Genomic DNA, 17,779 nt, shown 5'->3' with positions numbered 1-17,779 from the left:
TTCTTTTATTGCTTTAAAGTGCTTTTCAGCTCCTGAATAGCCGTTTTCAATGCATTTACAATTTTTGGCAATGTACTAGTTCACACGACTTTGACTTAGATTTCAGCCTAAAAAACAGGCCACACTGACTCAAATCAACTGGAAATCACCTAATCCATGCTACTTGACAATACTTAGCCATTAGATTCCAAGTTTTGAGACGTTCATTCTTTTATTGCTTTAAAGTGCTTTTCAGCTCCTGAATAGCCGTTTTCAATGCATTTACAATTTTTGGCAATGTACTAGTTCACACGACTTTGACTTAGATTTCAGCCTAAAAAACAGGCCACACTGACTCAAATCAACTGGAAATCACCTAATCCATGCTAATTGACAATACTTAGCCATTAGATTCCGAGTTTTGAGACTTTCATTCTTTTATTGCTTTAAAGTGCTTTTCAGCTCCTGAATAGCCGTTTTCAATGCATTTACAATGTTTGGCATTGTACTAGTTCACATTACATCACTGTGACTTAGATTTCAGCCTAAAACAGGCCAAACTGACTCAACTCAACTGGACATCACCTAATCCATGCTACTTGACAATACTTAGCCATTAGATTCCAAGTTTTGAGACGTTCATTCTTTTATTGCTTTATAGTGCTTTTCAGCTCCTGAATAGCCGTTTTCAATGCATTTTACAATGTTTGGCATTGTAATCGTTCACATTACATGACTTTGACTTAGATTTCAGGCTAAAACAGGCCACACTGACTCAAATCAACTGGAAATCACCTAATCCATGCTACTTGACAATACTTAGCCATTAGATTCCAAGTTTTGAGACTTTCATTCTTTTATTGCTTTAAAGTGCTTTTCAGCTCCTGAATATCCGTTTTTAATGCATTTACAATGTTTGGCATTTTACTAGTTTACACGACTTTGACTTAGATTTCGGCCTAAAACAGGCCACACTGACTCAAATCAACTGGAAATCACCTAATCCATGCTACTTGACAATACTTAGCCATTAGATTCTGAGTTTTGAGACGTTCATTCTTTTATTGCTTTAAAGTGCTTTTCAGCTCCTGAATAGCCGTTTTCAATGCATTTACAATGTTTGGCATTGTAATCGTTCACATTACATGACTTTGACTTGGATTTCAGGCTAAAACAGGCCACACTGACTCAAATCAACTGGAAATCACCTAATCCATGCTACTTGACAATACTTAGCCATTAGATTCCGAGTTTTGAGACTTTCATTCTTTTATTGCTTTAAAGTGCTTTTCAGCTCCTGAATAGCCGTTTTCAATGCATTTACAATTTTTGGCAATGTACTAGTTCACACGACTTTGACTTAGATTTCAGCCTAAAAAACAGGCCACACTGACTCAAATCAACTGGAAATCACCTAATCCATGCTACTTGACAATACTTAGCCATTAGATTCCAAGTTTTGAGATGTTCATTCTTTTATTGCTTTATAGTGCTTTTCAGCTCCTGAATAGCCGTTTTCAATGCATTTTACAATGTTTGGCATTGTAATCGTTCACATTACATGACTTTGACTTAGATTTCAGGCTAACACAGGCCACACTGACTCAACTCAACTGGACATCACCTAATCCATGCTACTTGACAATACTTAGCCATTAGATTCCAAGTTTTGAGACGTTCATTCTTTTATTGCTTTATAGTGCTTTTCAGCTCCTGAATAGCCATTTTCAATGCATTTTACAATGTTTGGCATTGTAATCGTTCACATTACATGACTTTGACTTAGATTTCAGGCTAAAACAGGCCACACTGACTCAAATCAACTGGAAATCACCTAATCCATGCTACTTGATAAGATTTACCAATTAGATTCCGATTTCTGAGACTTTCATTCTTTTATTGCTTTAAAGTGCTTTTCAGCTCCTGAATAGCCGTTTTCAATGCATTTACAATGTTTGGCATTGTAATCGTTCACATTACATGACTTTGACTTAGATTTCAGGGTAAAACAGGCCAAACTGACTCAAATCAACTGGAAATCACCTAATCCATGCTACTTGACAATACTTAGCCATTAGATTCCAAGTTTTGAGACTTTCATTCTTTTATTGCTTTAAAGTGCTTTTCAGCTCCTGAATATCCGTTTTTAATGCATTTACAATGTTTGGCATTGTACTAGTTCACACGACTTTGACTCAGATTTCAGCCTAAAACAGGCCACACTGACTCAAATCAACTGGAAATCACCTAATCCATGCTACTTGACAATACTTAGCCATCAGATTCCGAGTGTTGAGACGTTCATTCTTTTATTGCTTTAAAGTGCTTTTCAGCTCCTGAATATCCGTTTTTAATGCATTTACAATGTTTGGCATTTTACTAGTTTACACGACTTTGACTTAGATTTCAGCCTAAAACAGGCCACACTGACTCAACTCAACTGGACATCACCTAATCCATGCTAATTAACAATACTTAGCCATTAGATTCCGAGTTTTGAGACTTTCATTCTTTTATTGCTTTAAAGTGCTTTTCAGCTCCTGAATAGCCGTTTTCAATGCATTTACAATTTTTGGCAATGTACTAGTTCACACGACTTTGACTTAGATTTCAGCCTAAAAAACAGGCCACACTGACTCAAATCAACTGGAAATCACCTAATCCATGCTAATTGACAATACTTAGCCATTAGATTCCGAGTTTTGAGACTTTCATTCTTTTATTGCTTTAAAGTGCTTTTCAGCTCCTGAATAGCCGTTTTCAATGCATTTACAATTTTTGGCATTGTACTAGTTCACACGACTTTGATTCAGATTTCAGCCTAAAAAAAAACGGCCACACTGACTCAAATCAACTGGAAATCACCTAATCCATGCTACTTGACAATACTTAGCCATTAGATTCCAAGTTTTGAGATGTTCATTCTTTTATTGCTTTATAGTGCTTTTCAGCTCCTGAATAGCCGTTTTCAATGCATTTTACAATGTTTGGCATTGTAATCGTTCACATTACATGACTTTGACTCAGATTTCAGCCTAAAACAGGCCACACTGACTCAACTCAACTGGACATCACCTAATCCATGCTACTTGACAATACTTAGCCATTAGATTCCAAGTTTTGAGACGTTCATTCTTTTATTGCTTTATAGTGCTTTTCAGCTCCTGAATAGCCATTTTCAATGCATTTTACAATGTTTGGCATTGTAATCGTTCACATTACATGACTTTGACTTAGATTTCAGGCTAAAACAGGCCACACTGACTCAAATCAACTGGAAATCACCTAATCCATGCTACTTGATAAGATTTACCAATTAGATTCCGATTTCTGAGACTTTCATTCTTTTATTGCTTTAAAGTGCTTTTCAGCTCCTGAATAGCCGTTTACAATGCATTTACAATGTTTGGCATTGTACTAGTTCACATTACATCACTGTGACTTAGATTTCAGCCTAACACAGGCCACACTGACTCAACTCAACTGGAAATCACCTAATCCATGCTAATTGACAATACTTAGCCATTAGATTCCGAGTTTTGAGACTTTCATTCTTTTATTGCTTTATAGTGCTTTTCATCTCCTGAATAGCCGTTTTCAATGCATTTACAATTTTTGGAATTGTACTAGTTCACACGACTTTGACTTAGATTTCAGCCTAACACAGGCCACACTGACTCAACTCAACTGGACATCACCTAATCCATGCTAATTGACAATACTTAGCCATTAGATTCCGAGTTTTGAGACTTTCATTCTTTTATTGCTTTATAGTGCTTTTCAGCTCCTGAATAGCCGTTTTCAATGCATTTACAATTTTTGGCAATGTACTAGTTCACACGACACTGACTTAGATTTCAGCCTAAAAAACAGGCCACACTGACTCAAAACAACTGGAAATCACCTAATCCATGCTAATTGACAATACTTAGCCATTAGATTCTGAGTTTTGAGACTTTCATTCTTTTATTGCTTTAAAGTGCTTTTCAGCTCCTGAATAGCCGTTTTCAATACATTTACAATGTATGGCATTTTACTAGTTCACATTACATCACTGTGACTTAGATTTCAGCCTAACACAGGCCACACTGACTCAACTCAACTGGACATCACCTAATCCATGCTAATTGACAATACTTAGCCATTAGATTCCGAGTTTTGAGACTTTCATTCTTTTATTGCTTTATAGTGCTTTTCAGCTCCTGAATAGCCGTTTTCAATGCATTTTACAATGTTTGGCATTGTACTAGTTCACATTACATCACTGTGACTTAGATTTCAGCCTAACACAGGCCACACTGACTCAACTCAACTGGAAATCACCTAATCCATGCTAATTGACAATACTTAGCCATTAGATTCCGAGTTTTGAGACTTTCATTCTTTTATTGCTTTATAGTGCTTTTCAGCTCCTGAATAGCCGTTTTCAATGCATTTACAATTTTTGGCATTGTACTAGTTCACACGACTTTGATTCAGATTTCAGCATAAAAAAAAACGGCCACACTGATTCAAATCAACTGGAAATCACCTAATCCATGCTAATTGACAATATGTGACAGGTGGGAGGGGGATAAACCAGGGAGCCATTTGGTTCACCTGGTTCTGTCACATGACCACCGTAATTTCAATTAAATGCAGGTAGATGGCATACCACAGTTAGTGTTGTTTTTAATCAGAGCTGGCCGGCGGTGATAAATTGGAAGCGGGTAAGGACAAGCGTCACCACGTAACCCATGTTTACAAATGTTTGTGTTTTAATTGAGATTTTAAGACGGTAAATGTGAGGTGAATTAAACAGAGTAAATTGTGGGAGTAAATGAGTAATGTTTATACTGCTTTGTATTGATTATGCATTTATTGTTGTTGTAGTGTCCTGTGCTAGAAACGCATGGTTCCCATCTGAAATCTGACCTCAGCACAGACGTAAAGGTATTAATTGACCAGTGTAATATTATGTAAAATCAGTGTTTTGATACACAAGTGACTAAAATAATGTCTGCTATTTTCAGGGATCATTAGTAGCCACTGTTTTTCCCACCGTAGAATTTCACTAACACAAATTAGTTAAAACATTCGCTGTTCCCCAGCCTAATAGCCTATTACAGGACAGCAGTTCAGGGCTTGCAGTTTGCCGTTGAGTGCCTTTGTTATGTAAACCACCTCCAAGTTTTGTGTGTCATTTATTTTGTTTGACGGGCGTTATTCTGTCCTTTCGTTTCTTTGCAGTGAGAGTGCCCCCCCCTTGTGTTTGGATTGATTTAATTATATTAGTTTGATTTGACTTTATGTAACAGGCAACGTAATAAGATCGCAGCCTTGGTGCAGCTTGTTGTGCTAGCGGCTCGAGGGAACACCAACTGTACCGTAAATAAAGTGCATTATTTTTGTACGCCGCCTCCTCCCCTTTTCATTTAATTGAACACACCTTCGTGATAACTACTGTTCTAGCTTACCGCTGGCTCTTGGTGAAGAGCCAGTAGGGTGTAGGTTACATTTGGCGCTGCGAGTAGGGTTGGAGGTGGTGTGAAATTTTGCCTGGCTACTTGTGTATATTTTGTTGTTTGTTAGATACATATATGTATTTTCTTTGTGGAGGTGGTTATTTTAAAAGGCATTAGATTGGTGGGGAAAACAGTGGTTACCACGAGGAAGATTCATCACACTTCGCTCTCAAGGTTGGCTTCTCATCATCAACATGTCTGATACCTTGGAGGAACAGGTTAGGGCTTTGACAGAGCTGGTTCAACAGCTTCAAGCTGATAACCAGCAACTTAGAGGACAGGCAGGTCCTTCAAATATATCAGACTCTGACCAGGATTCTCTCAACAATCCTACTAGGCGAACCTCTGTTGAGCGTCTGTTATGTCTACCTAGAGAAAGAAAATGTTCAAGGTTTTCTGGTAAAATGTCTGTTGACAATATGTCTGTAGAAGACTGGATTGAGGAGGCAAAGCGGTCATTGGCGGTCCGCCCTATGCCTGGATTTGAGCAGGCTTTGTTTCTGTATGATTTATTGGATGGAGAGGCTAAGCGGGAGATTAAGTTTAGTCCAGCAGCTGATCGCAATGACCCACAGAGAATTTTTGCCGTTTTGAAAAATAACTTTCGTTGCTCCAAATCTCTTAATGCTTTACACCGCCAGTTTTATCACCGCCGGCAGTTTGAAAGTGAATCTGTGAGGGAATATTCCCATGTTTTAATGGAGTTAATGGAACAGATTAAGGAGAGGGATGATGATTTAGAGCATTCGGATCGCGTCCTCCGTGACCAGTTTGTCGAAGGTCTCCGTAATGATAAACTGCAGGGTGACTTGCTGGATAAAATCTCAGCTAACCAGCGGTTACTTTTTAGGGATATACGAAATGAAGCCCTCGATTGGCTTAATAGGCGTACACAAACCACCCCCCGAGCCCGTGCATATTCCTGCAATTCCTATGAGGCAGACACTAATGCCGTTACAGCCAGTCCCTCCTCTGAGTTTACAGAACTGAAGGAGTGCCTTCGCAAACAACAGTCTCAGCTTGATGTAATTTTAGCCCAACTAGGACAGTCACGCAGTCTTACCAGTTCCACTCACAGACCGGCAGCAGCTCAGCCTAGGCCCTACAAGTTCCAGGCAGATGGGAAGCCCATATGCTTACGTTGTAACCAAGCTGGCCATATAGCTAGAATGTGCAGGGTTTTCATTCCAGGAGGTCAGGGGGTAGCAACACGGAGTGACTACCCTGGCGGGGTGCAGACTACGGTAACCACCAACAGTGTGATGCAGCCGGAAAACTAGCGCCCTCTGGTGTTGGGAGCTTGACACCAGGGGGGGGTTTGATGGGCTCAAAACAGAAGACTTCATCTACTAACACCCGTCTTATCGGAAGTTGTCCAGTCATTGACATTCGTCTTGGGGGTGTACTTACACGCTGCCTCCTCGATACTGGCTCCATGGTAACAACGGTGACTGAGAGTTTTTTTCGGCAGCATGTACAACCTCAGACCACTGAAGCGATGCAGCCATGTGATTGGCTACAGCTTAAAGCAGCTAATGGGATAGCCATTCCCTACCTGGGCTATCTTGAGCTTGACTTAGAGGTGCTGGGCAAAGCCCTCCCAAAAATAGGAGTGTTGGTGGTTAGAGATGCATTGGACCCCACCACGCGGCAACAGAAGATGGCTGTGCCAGGCTTGCTGGGAATGAACGCTATTAGTCCCTGCTACCAAGAACTGTTCAAGGAACATGGGCAGGATCTCTTCCATTGCCCGCCAGTACAGGCCGCGGAGAATGGATGGAAACAAGCGTTATCCGAATGTCAAAGCTTGGAGCGCATCTCTGGCTCTGGGTGCATTGGGAAGGCAGTAGTACAGCCAGGTCCCACTCTTCGTATACCGGCTGGGTGCCTTAAGTTTGTGCAGGCCACTTGCTCGCTTGTCCCAGGCTCTATTGTGTCATGCTTCCTCGAGCCCCTACCCTATGGAGAAGGGCAGTTGCCTGTGCATCTCCTTATCTCGTCTGCCTTATTGCCCATTACTCAGGGCAAAGTGAATGTACCAGTGGTTAACGTAGGGATAGAAGACCAGTGGCTCCAACCCCGCAGTATACTGGGAACCCTTCACATAGTAGACTCCACCTCTGGTGATGGTACAGGTAACGAGCAGGTAGCTCTTGTTCAAGCAGCAGGGGCTAGCACCATAGCCCCGGTAGATTTCGGGGGGGTACCTTGGCCAAACCTTTCATGTTCACAACAGCAGGAAGCTAGGGCCCTTCTAGAGCAGTACCGAAGGGTATTCAGTGAACACGACGGGGACTTGGGTTGTACAGCACTAGTCCAACATGAGATACACTTAGTGGAAACGACCCCAGTACGGCAACGTTACCGGCGTCTGCCTCCATCTCAGTTTGCACAAGTCAAGGCTCATGTACATGAACTGGTAGGGAAGGGGATAGTTCAACCTAGTTGTAGTCCATACGCTTCACCTATCGTAGTGGTCCAAAAGAAAGATGGTACAATCCGCCTTTGTGTGGACTATAGACAACTTAATGCCAAAACAAGAAAGGACGCATACCCTCTTCCAAGAATAGAGGAATCCTTGGATGCACTAACGGGGGCCACACTGTTTTCGACTCTAGACCTGGCCTCTGGATACCATCAAGTTCCCATGGCTGAAAAGGATAAAGATAAGACTGCCTTCTGTACACCCTTTGGGTTATTTGAATTTAATCGCATGCCCTTTGGCCTATGTAATGCCCCGAGTACATTCCAGCGCCTGATGGAAAGAATCTTTGGCGACCAAAGTTTCCACTCATTGTTGTTGTACTTGGATGATATTGTGATTTTTTCATCCTCGTTTCAACAGCATTTACAACGATTACAAGTGGTATTGGGTAGACTCAAGGAACACAACTTAAAACTTAAATTGAGCAAATGCCATTTTTTCCAAGAGGAAGTACAATATTTAGGACATGTAATATCAGCTCGTGGAGTGGCAACTGACCCAGATAAGATCCGGACTGTCCTGCAGTGGAAACGCCCTTCCACCCTGACTGACCTGCGTTCATTTTTGGGGTTTGCCTCTTATTACCGCAGGTTCGTGGCAGGCTTTGCCAGGCATGCAGGGCCTTTACACAAGCTCGTTGCAGCAGTCCAAGGGAAAGGAAAGAAAAGGGGTGGATCTAACACTATGCTGGGGAATCTCTGGAATGACCACTGTGAACAAGCATTCGAAACACTGAAACAGAAACTTGTAAGTGCCCCAGTTCTCAAGTATGCAGACTTCTCAAAGCCATTTATCCTTGAGATTGATGCCAGTCACCAGGGCCTGGGTGGGGTCCTGTCTCAGGAAGTGGACGGAAAGAGACGTCCCATTGCCTTTGCCAGTAGAACCTTGCGACCATCTGAAAGAAACATGTCGAACTACAGTTCGATGAAGCTAGAGTTTCTGGCATTGAAATGGGCGGTGACGGAGAGGTTCAGGGAATATTTGCTCGGGGCCAAATTTGTTGTCTATACAGACAACAATCCCTTAAGCCACCTGCAGACTGCCAAGTTAGCTGCAGTTGAACAGAGGTGGGCCTCCCAGTTGGCAAGTTTTGACTTTCAGCTGAAATATCGCCCTGGTACAGCAAACCAGAATGCCGACGCCCTGTCACGTCAAAATCGTGATTTGTCTCCACAGCTTGTCACAGCAGTCGTCTCTGGCATCACGGTCCCAATGGAGTTGAGGGTGCCCGAGGTACTAACGGAACACCCGGCACGACAAGCAGTGATCGCCACTATCGATGCAGCTCCCATCCGCTTGCCAGCAGACCTACGAGCACTCCAGGCAAAAGACGTAGTGATTGGGGCCTTTTTGGCGTATTGGAGGAGGGCCCGGCCGCCAAATAGACAGGAGAGACCACAGGAAGCCACGATGGTACTGGAGCTAGCTCGTCAGTGGCGCAGAATCCGAGAGCAGGATGGCATCTTGTATCGTGAGATTCAACGACCCCCAGCGCGGAACCTTAAACTACAGCTACTACTACCAAAAGTTCTGCTCAAGGAGGTATTAACCAGCTTGCATGACAATCATGGCCACCAAGGGGTGGAAAGAACTACTGAACTAGTCCGTCAGAGGTGTTACTGGCCTAGGATGCGTCGGGACATTGAGCAGTGGTGCAAAGAATGTGAGCGGTGTTCCCTAGCCAAGGGAGTGGTTCCTACTGCACGCACCTATGCAGGCCACCTGTTGGCCACCAAACCACTGGAAGTTGTCGCTATTGACTTCTCAACCATGGAAAAAGCAAGTAATGGCTATGAAAATGTTCTAATTGTTACAGATGTGTTTTCCAAATTCACCCAAGCTTATCCAACTGCTAATCAGCAGGCAGAGACTGTGGCCAAGGTCCTTACGGAAAAGTGGTTCTACTCCTTTGGGGTGCCAAAAAGAATCCACTCAGACCAAGGCCGGTCCTTTGAGGGAGAATTGCTGAAGCGTTTGTGCAAGTTGTATGGGATCAACAAAAGCAGAACCACTCCCTATCATCCGCAGGGAAACGGGCAATGTGAACGTTTTAATCGCACACTCCATGACCTTTTGCGGACCCTGCCTCCTGAGAAGAAGAAAAGGTGGCCCCAAGCCCTCCCACACTTGCTGTTTGCATACAACACATCTGTGCATCAGTCCACGGGTCATTCCCCATACGAACTCATGTTTGGGCAGAAGCCCCAACTTCCGGTGGATTTCTTGCTGGGGCTGGGAGCAGCAGATCCAGATGATACACCCCCAGCCGATTGGGTCACTACCCACCAAGAACACCTTGCTTAAATTTACGCTGACGCCAAGAGCCGTCTGGAGGCAGCAGCGGCCACTAGAGAACGTTACAGTCACCCCCCACCCCTTCTCCCAGTGAATACCAGGGTGTATCGTAGAAGCCATCCACTCGGCCGGCACAAAATCCAAGATTCTTGGGACCCAAGAATATACCGAGTGGTGAAATGCCGGGACGACAAGGGTCTTGTGTACCATCTTACACCTGAAGATGGGTTGGGTCCAGACATGAATGTCCACCGCTCCGAGTTGCAAGCTCTGCCAAGCCAGGATAAACCACCGGTGGATGCTCCTTGGGACATGCTATGTGGCACACCAGAAAATGAGAGACAAAAAATTAATGAAGAGGATGAGGATGAGGTGTGGTTTCAAGCTCTACCTAATCTGCCAGATGCAAGGCCAGGCTGCGAAGTTGGACAAGATGGGACAGTGACTGGACCACAACTGGACAACAACTGCCCGCCACAAGTTGACCAGGCAACCCCAATGACAACAGTAGTTGGCACAGGTAGCTCCTCTCCAGAGGTGGAGTCAGACGCACCCCAAGAAATGATGCCGTTGGGAGAAGACCCAGTGAGACGCCCAAGACGGGCACGAGCAGGCCAACACTCCAACCCCTTCCGGTTGCCACAGTCAGTTACCCAACACCTAGAAGCCCAACAAAACGCCATTCGGTCAGTAAACCTTACCCCCAGCTATTATTTTAGGCCATGGCATTAGAAAGAATAGATCAACGGCACCGGGACGGTGACCTTTTAAAGTGGGGGAAATATGTGACAGGTGGGAGGGGGATAAACCAGGGAGCCATTTGGTTCACCTGGTTCTGTCACATGACCACCGTAATTTCAATTAAATGCAGGTAGATGGCATACCACAGTTAGTGTTGTTTTTAATCAGAGCTGGCCGGCGGTGATAAATTGGAAGCGGGTAAGGACAAGCGTCACCACGTAACCCATGTTTACAAATGTTTGTGTTTTAATTGAGATTTTAAGACGGTAAATGTGAGGTGAATTAAACAGAGTAAATTGTGGGAGTAAATGAGTAATGTTTATACTGCTTTGTATTGATTATGCATTTATTGTTGTTGTAGTGTCCTGTGCTAGAAACGCATGGTTCCCATCTGAAATCTGACCTCAGCACAGACGTAAAGGTATTAATTGACCAGTGTAATATTATGTAAAATCAGTGTTTTGATACACAAGTGACTAAAATAATGTCTGCTATTTTCAGGGATCATTAGTAGCCACTGTTTTTCCCACCGTAGAATTTCACTAACACAAATTAGTTAAAACATTCGCTGTTCCCCAGCCTAATAGCCTATTACAGGACAGCAGTTCAGGGCTTGCAGTTTGCCGTTGAGTGCCTTTGTTATGTAAACCACCTCCAAGTTTTGTGTGTCATTTATTTTGTTTGACGGGCGTTATTCTGTCCTTTCGTTTCTTTGCAGTGAGAGTGCCCCCCCCTTGTGTTTGGATTGATTTAATTATATTAGTTTGATTTGACTTTATGTAACAGGCAACGTAATAAGATCGCAGCCTTGGTGCAGCTTGTTGTGCTAGCGGCTCGAGGGAACACCAACTGTACCGTAAATAAAGTGCATTATTTTTGTACGCCGCCTCCTCCCCTTTTCATTTAATTGAACACACCTTCGTGATAACTACTGTTCTAGCTTACCGCTGGTTCTTGGTGAAGAGCCAGTAGGGTGTAGGTTACAAATACTTAGCCATTAGATTCTGAGTTTTGAGACTTTCATTCTTTTATTGCTTTAAAGTGCTTTTCAGCTCCTGAATAGCCGTTTTCAATGCATTTACAATGTATGGCATTTTACTAGTTCACATTACATCACTGTGACTTAGATTTCAGCCTAACACAGGCCACACTGACTCAACTCAACTGGACATCACCTAATCCATGCTAATTGACAATACTTAGCCATTAGATTCCGAGTTTTGAGACTTTCATTCTTTTATTGCTTTATAGTGCTTTTCAGCTCCTGAATAGCCGTTTTCAATGCATTTTACAATGTTTGGCATTGTACTAGTTCACATTACATCACTGTGACTTAGATTTCAGCCTAACACAGGCCACACTGACTCAACTCAACTGGAAATCACCTAATCCATGCTAATTGACAATACTTAGCCATTAGATTCCGAGTTTTGAGACTTTCATTCTTTTATTGCTTTATAGTGCTTTTCAGCTCCTGAATAGCCGTTTTCAATGCATTTACAATTTTTGGCATTGTACTAGTTCACACGACTTTGATTCAGATTTCAGCATAAAAAAAAACGGCCACACTGATTCAAATCAACTGGAAATCACCTAATCCATGCTACTTGACAAGATTTAGCCATTAGATTCTGAGTGTTGAGACTTTCATTCTTTTATTGCTTTAAAGTGCTTTTCAGCTCCTGAATAGCCGTTTTCAATGCATTTTACAATGTTTGGCATTGTAATCGTTCACATTACATGACTTTGACTTAGATTTCAGGCTAAAACAGGCCACACTGACTTATATCAACTGGAAATCACCTAATCCATGCTACTTGACAATACTTAGCCATTAGATTCCAAGTTTTGAGACTTTCATTCTTTTATTGCTTTAAAGTGCTTTTCAGCTCCTGAATATCCGTTTTTAATGCATTTACAATGTTTGGCATTTTACCAGTTTACACGACTTTGACTTAGATTTCGGCCTAAAACAGGCCACACTGACTCAAATCAACTGGAAATCACCTAATCCATGCTACTTGACAATACTTAGCCATTAGATTCCGAGTTTTGAGACTTTCATTCTTTTATTGCTTTAAAGTGCTTTTCAGCTCCTGAATAGCCGTTTTCAATGCATTTACAATGTTTGGCATTTTACTAGTTCACATTACATGACTTTGACTTAGATTTCAGGCTAAAACAGGCCACACTGACTCAAATCAACTGGAAATCACCTAATCCATGCTACTTGATAAGATTTACCAATTAGATTCCGATTTCTGAGACTTTCATTCTTTTATTGCTTTAAAGTGCTTTTCAGCTCCTGAATAGCCGTTTTCAATGCATTTACAATGTTTGGCATTTTACTAGTTCACATTACATCACTGTGACTTAGATTTCAGCCTAACACAGGCCACACTGAGTCAACTCAACTGGAAATCACCTAATCCATGCTAATTGACAATATTTAGCCATTAGATTCCGAGTTTTGAGACTTTCATTCTTTTATTGCTTTAAAGTGCTTTTCAGCTCCTGAATAGCCGTTTTCAATGCATTTACAATGTTTGGCATTGTAATCGTTCACATTACATGACTTTGACTTGGATTTCAGGCTAAAACAGGCCACACTGACTCAAATCAACTGGAAATCACCTAATCCATGCTACTTGACAATACTTAGCCATTAGATTCCGAGTTTTGAGACTTTCATTCTTTTATTGCTTTAAAGTGCTTTTCAGCTCCTGAATAGCCGTTTTCAATGCATTTACAATTTTTGGCAATGTACTAGTTCACACGACTTTGACTTAGATTTCAGCCTAAAAAACAGGCCACACTGACTCAAATCAACTGGAAATCACCTAATCCATGCTAATTGACAATACTTAGCCATTAGATTCCGAGTTTTGAGACTTTCATTCTTTTATTGCTTTAAAGTGCTTTTCAGCTCCTGAATAGCCGTTTTTAATGCATTTACAATGTTTGGCATTGTACTAGTTCACATTACATCACTGTGACTTAGATTTCAGCCTAAAACAGGCCAAACTGACTCAACTCAACTGGACATCACCTAATCCATGCTACTTGACAATACTTAGCCATTAGATTCCAAGTTTTGAGACGTTCATTCTTTTATTGCTTTATAGTGCTTTTCAGCTCCTGAATAGCCGTTTTCAATGCATTTTACAATGTTTGGCATTGTAATCGTTCACATTACATGACTTTGACTTAGATTTCAGGCTAAAACAGGCCACACTGACTCAAATCAACTGGAAATCACCTAATCCATGCTACTTGATAAGATTTACCAATTAGATTCCGATTTCTGAGACTTTCATTCTTTTATTGCTTTAAAGTGCTTTTCAGCTCCTGAATAGCCGTTTTCAATGCATTTACAATGTTTGGCATTGTAATCGTTCACATTACATGACTTTGACTTAGATTTTCAGGCTAAAACAGGCCACACTGACTCAAATCAACTGGAAATCACCTAATCCATGCTAATTGACAATACTTAGCCATTAGATTCCAAGTTTTGAGACTTTCATTCTTTTATTGCTTTAAAGTGCTTTTCAGCTCCTGAATATCCGTTTTTAATGCATTTACAATGTTTGGCATTTTACTAGTTTACACGACTTTGACTTAGATTTCGGCCTAAAACAGGCCACACTGACTCAAATCAACTGGAAATCACCTAATCCATGCTACTTGACAATACTTAGCCATTAGATTCTGAGTTTTGAGACGTTCATTCTTTTATTGCTTTAAAGTGCTTTTCAGCTCCTGAATAGCCGTTTTCAATGCATTTACAATGTTTGGCATTGTAATCGTTCACATTACATGACTTTGACTTGGATTTCAGGCTAAAACAGGCCACACTGACTCAAATCAACTGGAAATCACCTAATCCATGCTACTTGACAATACTTAGCCATTAGATTCCGAGTTTTGAGACTTTCATTCTTTTATTGCTTTAAAGTGCTTTTCAGCTCCTGAATAGCCGTTTTCAATGCATTTACAATTTTTGGCAATGTACTAGTTCACACGACTTTGACTTAGATTTCAGCCTAAAAAACAGGCCACACTGACTCAAATCAACTGGAAATCACCTAATCCATGCTACTTGACAATACTTAGCCATTAGATTCCAAGTTTTGAGATGTTCATTCTTTTATTGCTTTATAGTGCTTTTCAGCTCCTGAATAGCCGTTTTCAATGCATTTTACAATGTTTGGCATTGTAATCGTTCACATTACATGACTTTGACTTAGATTTCAGGCTAACACAGGCCACACTGACTCAACTCAACTGGACATCACCTAATCCATGCTACTTGACAATACTTAGCCATTAGATTCCAAGTTTTGAGACGTTCATTCTTTTATTGCTTTATAGTGCTTTTCAGCTCCTGAATAGCCATTTTCAATGCATTTTACAATGTTTGGCATTGTAATCGTTCACATTACATGACTTTGACTTAGATTTCAGGCTAAAACAGGCCACACTGACTCAAATCAACTGGAAATCACCTAATCCATGCTACTTGATAAGATTTACCAATTAGATTCCGATTTCTGAGACTTTCATTCTTTTATTGCTTTAAAGTGCTTTTCAGCTCCTGAATAGCCGTTTTCAATGCATTTACAATGTTTGGCATTGTAATCGTTCACATTACATGACTTTGACTTAGATTTCAGGGTAAAACAGGCCAAACTGACTCAAATCAACTGGAAATCACCTAATCCATGCTACTTGACAATACTTAGCCATTAGATTCCAAGTTTTGAGACTTTCATTCTTTTATTGCTTTAAAGTGCTTTTCAGCTCCTGAATATCCGTTTTTAATGCATTTACAATGTTTGGCATTGTACTAGTTCACACGACTTTGACTCAGATTTCAGCCTAAAACAGGCCACACTGACTCAAATCAACTGGAAATCACCTAATCCATGCTACTTGACAATACTTAGCCATCAGATTCCGAGTGTTGAGACGTTCATTCTTTTATTGCTTTAAAGTGCTTTTCAGCTCCTGGATATCCGTTTTTAATGCATTTACAATGTTTGGCATTTTACTAGTTTACACGACTTTGACTTAGATTTCAGCCTAAAACAGGCCACACTGACTCAACTCAACTGGACATCACCTAATCCATGCTAATTGACAATACTTAGCCATTAGATTCCGAGTTTTGAGACTTTCATTCTTTTATTGCTTTAAAGTGCTTTTCAGCTCCTGAATAGCCGTTTTCAATGCATTTACAATTTTTGGCAATGTACTAGTTCACACGACTTTGACTTAGATTTCAGCCTAAAAAACAGGCCACACTGACTCAAATCAACTGGAAATCACCTAATCCATGCTAATTGACAATACTTAGCCATTAGATTCCGAGTTTTGAGACTTTCATTCTTTTATTGCTTTAAAGTGCTTTTCAGCTCCTGAATAGCCGTTTTCAATGCATTTACAATTTTTGGCATTGTACTAGTTCACACGACTTTGATTCAGATTTCAGCCTAAAAAAAAACGGCCACACTGACTCAAATCAACTGGAAATCACCTAATCCATGCTACTTGACAATACTTAGCCATTAGATTCCAAGTTTTGAGACGTTCATTCTTTTATTGCTTTATAGTGCTTTTCAGCTCCTGAATAGCCGTTTTCAATGCATTTTACAATGTTTGGCATTGTAATCGTTCACATTACATGACTTTGACTCAGATTTCAGCCTAAAACAGGCCACACTGACTCAACTCAACTGGACATCACCTAATCCATGCTACTTGACAATACTTAGCCATTAGATTCCAAGTTTTGAGACGTTCATTCTTTTATTGCTTTATAGTGCTTTTCAGCTCCTGAATAGCCATTTTCAATGCATTTTACAATGTTTGGCATTGTAATCGTTCACATTACATGACTTTGACTTAGATTTCAGGCTAAAACAGGCCACACTGACTCAAATCAACTGGAAATCACCTAATCCATGCTACTTGATAAGATTTACCAATTAGATTCCGATTTCTGAGACTTTCATTCTTTTATTGCTTTAAAGTGCTTTTCAGCTCCTGAATAGCCGTTTACAATGCATTTACAATGTTTGGCATTGTACTAGTTCACATTACATCACTGTGACTTAGATTTCAGCCTAACACAGGCCACACTGACTCAACTCAACTGGAAATCACCTAATCCATGCTAATTGACAATACTTAGCCATTAGATTCCGAATTTTGAGACTTTCATTCTTTTATTGCTTTATAGTGCTTTTCAGCTCCTGAATAGCCGTTTTCAATGCATTTACAATTTTTGGCATTGTACTAGTTCACACGACTTTGATTCAGATTTCTGCCTAAAAAAAAACGGCCACACTGACTCAAATCAACTGGAAATCACCTAATCCATGCTACTTGACAATACTTAGCCATTAGATTCCAAGTTTTGAGACGTTCATTCTTTTATTGCTTTATAGTGCTTTTCAGCTCCTGAATAGCCGTTTTCAATGCATTTTACAATGTTTGGCATTGTAATCGTTCACATTACATGACTTTGACTCAGATTTCAGCCTAAAACAGGCCACACTGACTCAACTCAACTGGACATCACCTAATCCATGCTACTTGACAATACTTAGCCATTAGATTCCAAGTTTTGAGACGTTCATTCTTTTATTGCTTTATAGTGCTTTTCAGCTCCTGAATAGCCATTTTCAATGCATTTTACAATGTTTGGCATTGTAATCGTTCACATTACATGACTTTGACTTAGATTTCAGGCTAAAACAGGCCACAC

General features: G+C 41.0%; 2 long non-coding RNA genes across 2 annotated transcripts; both read left to right on the top strand.

Annotated features, from left to right (window-relative positions):
* The first annotated feature begins 4,550 nt into the window (after positions 1–4,550).
* Positions 4,551–5,353, top strand: LOC136963616 (uncharacterized). The gene is made up of 3 exons (XR_010879000.1): positions 4,551–4,688; positions 4,852–4,911; positions 4,992–5,353. It is a non-coding gene; the product is annotated as an uncharacterized lncRNA (long non-coding RNA).
* Positions 5,354–10,998: 5,645 nt separating this feature from the next.
* LOC136963240 (uncharacterized) lies at positions 10,999–11,870 on the top strand. The gene is made up of 3 exons (XR_010878973.1): positions 10,999–11,205; positions 11,369–11,428; positions 11,509–11,870. It is a non-coding gene; the product is annotated as an uncharacterized lncRNA (long non-coding RNA).
* The last annotated feature ends 5,909 nt before the right edge of the window (positions 11,871–17,779 follow it).

Source organism: Osmerus mordax, chromosome 19 (genome assembly GCF_038355195.1).
Source record: "Osmerus mordax isolate fOsmMor3 chromosome 19, fOsmMor3.pri, whole genome shotgun sequence".
Classification (NCBI taxonomy): Eukaryota; Metazoa; Chordata; class Actinopteri; order Osmeriformes; family Osmeridae; genus Osmerus; species Osmerus mordax.
This window is presented reverse-complemented; position numbering and strand designations above follow the sequence as displayed.